General features: G+C 34.9%; 1 non-coding gene across 1 annotated transcript; it reads right to left on the minus strand.

The window, feature by feature from the left end:
* Nucleotides 1–6,586: 6,586 nt before the first annotated feature.
* TRNAF-GAA (transfer RNA phenylalanine (anticodon GAA)) lies at nt 6,587–6,659 on the minus strand. Its single transcript has one exon. It is a non-coding gene; the product is annotated as a tRNA-Phe (tRNA).
* Nucleotides 6,660–6,926: the final 267 nt, after the last annotated feature.

Raw genomic sequence — 6,926 nt, forward strand, 5'->3', positions numbered from 1 at the left:
TGCTGGGATCCCCTTCGTGGTGGCGTTATATAATATACGTGAACTGAATTACATGATTCGACTGTTCCATTGATATTGTACAAAGATATTGTCATCTCTCTCATTCTCTTTGCGAAAAATAGAGACTAATAGTTGGAACGTAAGTGTTACACGGCTGTAAACAAGTAAACATCACGATTATGATGAGTTTTGAGGATCTTTGAATAGAAAAAGAAACCGTCTACCGGTACATTAGTATGGATAGGGCAAAAGGATTCATTGATCATATTGCGTCAAAATGAGAATGGAGTGTTGTTCAGTGGGTCTAGCATGAATATTTGTGACGTCATCGTCAATAGTGCCAAAACTAGCTGTCGCTCGCAGATCCGTCCACTATGTTTAAAAACTTAGTAGCCTACGTGTTCTTCTAGACTATGTTCTACATCTGGGCCAAATTGTATCATGTTCTGGAGATGTCTTTTAACAAACATCTATCCATACAGTCAAATTTTAGTATTCATCATATTAGTAAGATTAGTATGAGATTTTTGGTATACTTTACGCCCCATAGGAATATGGGGGAGGGGGGTGTCTGTAAGATTTTTAATACAAATTTTGCCGATGACGATACTACGGCGATTGTCACAAACATTCATGCCAGGCTGCTATTCAGCTAAACACTAATGCTTCTTGAGACACTAATGTTTTTTTTTGGCGGAAAAATAATTTTATATTTATCGATGTCTTAGCAGCGATGAAGCACTTACTTGTGTTATGTCAGTAGCATTTTTCGATAAAAGTCTCGTAGTGGGGGCATCAGAGGTGGGGTATCGCTCCGCAATGTCATTACTGGCCCCGGAGCGCATAAGCGACATTCAATGATGTCAGAATAATGGTAAACAGAATTTATAAATATTTAACAGCAGTAAAAATTTATTCTTGAAAGCTTAAAAAAGACCAAATTTCATAGTGCAAAAAAAATCACTTAAAAATGTTTTTTTTTGTGCTAAACTTGTGTCTGATATCATCAGTATATCCTACCAAAGTTTGATTAAAATCATACACAGACATAAGGTAGAAGATTAACCTTGGGTTTTTGAGACCTAATCAAAATACATATTGTTATCTCTGTTTTCTTAAAGATAATGACAGGGATGACGATATGTTTTATACAGAGATTTTGGTCTCAGACACCAACGGTAAGAAGCGACGAAGACATTATTAGTAGAAAGTTATAAGAATACCTAGACGTACTAGAGTATCTCAAATATATTAAACAAAAGAATCAATCGTTTCGTAACTCCGCGTACACCGCGATAGTCAATACAAAGAGCCCTCTAAGTAGATTTGTGGGCCCACAAACGACGCGCCCGGCCCGCTGTGTCGCTCTCATTCAATTACCTCCAGTCGAGCTTTAACCGCACCACTCATGTACACTCGCGTACAATTAACAAAGAAAAAGAACCATACAGCTATTTTATCACACTTTTAAAAGCGAATACCAAGAAATCCGCACTGGTTCGCAGTTGTTGACCTAGTCATCCACATAAGGGTAGGCTCGCGTGCCCCACAGCGTTTATAGGCTTAGCTTAACTAGTCGAAATATGCAGCTAAATATTGAGTCAGTTTAATTATAAATCAATACCAGAATAGTACCTCTTTGGTAGCATTTAAACTTGTTAGTTACAAAGGAGGTCGGATATATCATACTTCATTGATCGTTTTGATCCTGAAGCCGCCTAAAATTAGTCTATGAAAGTGTTACCTCACTAATCTAATAGCATTAGAAAATTAATATCAACATTGGTTTTATTGATACTAACTATTGATTTGTTAGGTAATTAAATTATTCAAACTTTCGTGAGACATTATATTATACTAAACTGATATATAAACACGGCTAAACATACGACGTATATACGTGAGTGTTTAGCCGTGTTTATATACTTGTTAGGTAATGTTTACGAATTTACATAACAATTTGTGTATAATGCAAAAAATATTCTCAAGAAGATAAAATGCATGTGGCTGTACTACAATACAGTGAGGTAGAAATCTGAGATACTTGCATGCATCGTGTTCTTATCGCTATGATAGATGGCGCTTTATATCGTCATAGTATCAGAGTATAGGAGATGATGTTCTACACATGAAAGTAATAAAGTAGACTAAAATTATACTGATGTTTAGAATTTAAATACAACGTTTAATATTCAAACGACAGTATTTTTTCAATAATATCAGTATTGAAAGTTTTATTAAATAAAATGCAGTGCAAAATACAAAAGCAATAAGGCTTAATGTTAAAACTTGTATTTATTTTCAACACGGCACATATCTTTGGCCATTGGCGATTCCAATCAGCCGTGAAGATTTTTACGGCCGTACTAATTGAGCGAGATGCCAACACCGGAAGCTATAAAAGTTATTAATTGGTTTCCCGACAACCCTGGTGGCGGAAGTTGTAAATACATGCCGCTACTATTTCCGGTCAATCGACACGCATCGCTCCAACCTTTTTGGAGGAAATGGAGAGATTGATGTTCCGTTGTGTACGCTGAAAGCGGTGTATTACATGAAATATACCACTGTATTGATTTTGAACGTTACTTCTAGAAGTTAAATAATACAAAAGGTATATGATATGACACAAAAACGAGTTTTCATAGTTTTGAAAAATCCTACTATTTTTTAATAATAGCTGTCGCCCGCGACTCCATCCACGCAGAATTAAAAAAATAATAATTAGTAGCTTACGAGGTCTTTGTGTCTATGTTCTACGTCTATGTCAAATTTCACGGAGATCCATGCAGCCGTTCCGGAGATACCTTCAAACGAACATCCATCCAAACATTCGCATTGTAAGCAATAGTAGTAAGATTTATTTACTCCTCCACTTTTATTTTATTCGCAATACAAAAAAGATATTGAATATTTTATAAAAATAACAAGCTTATCAACAAGACCGAACCACACAAGAAAAAATCAATCACAAGTAATTACAGTAAATACCCTTCATTCATTGAGAGTATGTCGTTGTAAAAAGCAAACTCACTAATTCGTTAAAAGCTTTTCATTGTTCCGGATATCCGTGATCTTCTCAATTAGGTGATTAAGTTTCGTTTAGTTAAGAGTGATCGATAGCTATTTGTGGCTACGCGGTCGATACACTAAGTTAACAAGACTTAAAAGTCGATTGCATATTTTAAATGACGGATCATCCGGAATCTCAAGTCTCATACGGAATTAAAATAAATAGAATTACTGTTAACTTGCTTTGATTATTGTATCAATAAGGTCGGTTATCTCTGTTACACTGCATTTTTACTGAAAATTAGCATCGTCTTTAAATAAAAAAAAATCCGTTCGTGGTAATATCCACTACCGCTGAAGAGAACCTTACTTATATACTTTCATTATCATTTATGCAACAAGAATCAATATCTTCTTGAACAAATTGTTGATTAGTTAAACTATGTATGGAAATACGTAATGTATGAAATATTTAATAAAAAAAATGGCGTATAATCAAAGCAAGTTATTTAAATCGTACGCCCGTCGAAAGCACGCTCCCTAAATGTGTTCGTTGGAACGTAAGCGCGCGCAAAAATCTAATTTCCTGGCCTGTACGAGTAGAAGGCGTAGGCGAACTGATAACACGGATTCCCTTCGCCGCGCTTGCACACACGTGTTTATATCTGAACGATCATACGCCCAACATTCTTATCTATTTTACATACCCATTGCTTTTTAAATTAAACGTTTTTTTTATAAATTAAGGAAGCAAAGACGGGCAACAGCGTATTGTTTATCGCAATGCAAGATAAACTACAGATTGCGGATCTTTGCGTAAGTGCGGTCATTACGTACGACAGAAATAAAACAACTAGGTACACAGTTGTTACTAAAGACACGATTCCCTAACCATAAAGGAAATAAACTCTAAATCTATACTAATGTTATTTATAAAGCGAAAGAGTTTGTTTAAACGCGCTAACCTCAGGTAGTTCATTTATAGAGAAAGGTTTTAGGCTATATAACATTACACTGCGACCAATAGACTCGAAGCGTCAGTGAGTACTAATTATGTTTTTATAATACCCCGCAGACAGAGTCACGGGCGACAGCTAGTACTATATATTAGATAAATTAAAATAAAACATACCTCCTCTATTATACGACGACAAGATCTGAAATAAATCAAAGTGAATGTTAAAGAATTATTTATAAGTCGAATAATTCATGTACTAAATGAGATTGAATACAAACCACCAAAACCCTTAAGATAGGCCTAACTTTTTAAGGAAGAGCGTCGCGTGCTTGACTTGAAAGCGAGACAAGTGCCCAGTAATGGATATCTATTAGCCCCAGTCACTGCAGCTTAACTCAGGGTTGCCACTGCGTAACCGGAGTTTACAGTTTTAAATATCTTATAACAAAACTAAATATGGCTTATCTTACTTAGGGATAATGCAGTGGTGTAGTAATTGATTAATTCATATCAAACACGCGAAAACACAAATCGTTACTGTACAAAGCCTTAAAAAATTGCTGACGCATATGCCGTATTATCCAAAGATCTTTTAATACCTTTATTATATTCATAATAGTTGACATTTGAAACTCCGTAGTAATTTTGAAATGTTTTTTTAAACTTCTATAGTTGCCAACCCTAAAACGGTACCCCATCCATTACGGTGATTTCCGACACGCAGCCTGACGCAGCTCCATGGCCACTCTTACACAGATCAAAGAATCTCTTTTATATTTCAGTGGTCTTTAAAAGCCAGGTAAATATTGTCACGCTTTCTGTAACGTGACGAAAAAAAGTTTTAACCAAGTTGACGCGGAGGACCTATGGAGGACTTGTGAATGCCTCATCATCGGTGATTGTCGTTGGTTTTTAAAATTTTAGTAAAATTGTAAACGCGAAAATTTCTAAGGTTATTTGTTACTACTTAACTTCATATTAGCTGAATGAGTCTGGATAAAAGGAACAAAGGTACATAACAGTTAGCCAGGCTACTAACTTTATTACTATCACGGCAACACGTCGTCGTGAAGATATAAACATATCGAGTTCATTCAATGTGTTATGTAATAGTAAATTTATATTCTATAGTTTATATTGGTCACAACACCAAGGAAGTTGATAGTCGTCTACTGCACAGTACACTTGCAATATTATTGGTGAGAGGGGGGCATAGGGGAGACGGGGAGGGGGATTGCGATGAAGAGTTCGTACTCGATGCTCATTTCTCAGGTTCGACTCCCAGTATTGATATTGCTGGATATTACGAGCCGAAAGCTGGCGGAGTTATGTAGAGTTATTGAATTTTAGAATGTCCGGTATTAATTTTTTTCGCTTAGTTTATTGAAACAAAAAAAATATAAGCTACGTTCACCTCTCGTTATACACTATAATTATTGTTACCACAGAGTATGAATAGTTGTAGACAGTAAATATTTTCGGTTACGAACATTTAATTGACTCGCAGTAGAAAGTTCGAACAGGTGATGATGCTATATCTCGGAAGATGATGTTAGAAATATAGTTTAATACTCTAAAATTAATTTTGTTATGTTGACTCTAGTTTATTCAATGCCCGGTCTACCAGATTGCTAGGTGTACGTTATCAGAGGGTAATATTTGTTTAATCTGCAGGCGAGCGGCGACACCCGCCGTTGACTATTGCTGCGACATAATCTCAGCTATATTTAACATCTACCGCAAATCGCTATCACTCTACTATATTAAAATACACCACTTTAAAATTTCATCCATTTTGAGAAAAAAAATACTGTTCAATTCTTACGTAGGTATAAACGTAATTTCTTAAATTCTAATTTTTAAAAGCGAGAAGAATCGATTGACTACCGAAACAAATAGGTAACTAATTAGCTTTGATTTAAGTAGAAAGGTGAGTAAGAAATTGAAAATTGATTTATTTTTCTATAATTGAAAATTTTTTAATTATTTCCCTTTTTTAAATAGTACTTAAAATATAGAGATGCAGAAATTTGAGCAGGCGCCCGTGGGAAATTATGAGTAATTCAGCTTCAAGGGTCGTTGCCCTGTCGGGTAATTTTTACATGACTTTTATCAAAAGTGTTAATAAATATTTTATCTAACTATATTCCGATTTAAATTATAAAACTTACATCAACATTTTCTGTATATAGCAATATTTGAGACAATTTTAATAAAACTGCACTTTGAAAGTTAATTTTAAAATATTGGTTTCGTGGATAACAAGAAAATAACAAACGTAAGGCCCTTTCGTTACGGGGTTTCGGATGGTAGAGGGTAATTCGATACAAGGGTTAGGGGAACGATTTGTTGCAATCGGAGGCGCCGAGTAATGTTCCCTTATCGTAAACTGAACGGGAAACGGGAAGCCGTTTTTCCTCTGCCGATAGTTGATCGTAAGTAAAGGCGCTGCGTTCCTACAGGCATATCTGGTTTAAGTTTTAAGCATAATATTTTTTTGGTTAATACATGTTTTTAATTTGTGGAAACTCGTGATGAAATTAAAAAAAAGTGGTAAAAAATGTTCAGATTCAAAAATCATGCGATTTTACTTGTGTTTGACAAAAAAATAAAAATTGCCGAAACCCGGGATCGAACCAGGGACCTTTAGATCTTCAGTCTAACGCTCTCCCAACTGAGCTATTTCGGCTACAACAATTGTGAACAATTTTAAGTATACTTAACAAACCCTTCTGATAAACTAGCGCTATCCCAAGATAATTTTAAATATTGTTAAAATAGACAAGAGAAATTTTTAATATAATATGTCTATTTAGTATATATTTTATGTTGGACTTGAAAGATATGTATAGAATAAATAAAAAATTTCTTCATAGCTATTTTCATATGAAAATCTTTTGCAAATTCACGAGTCGGGTAAGATGAATGTTGGTCAATTAGTTTGCAGACCCTGCTG

This window comes from Papilio xuthus, unplaced genomic scaffold (assembly GCF_000836235.2).
Source record: "Papilio xuthus unplaced genomic scaffold, Pxut_1.1 DF826949.1, whole genome shotgun sequence".
Lineage (NCBI taxonomy): Eukaryota > Metazoa > Arthropoda > Insecta > Lepidoptera > Papilionidae > Papilio > Papilio xuthus.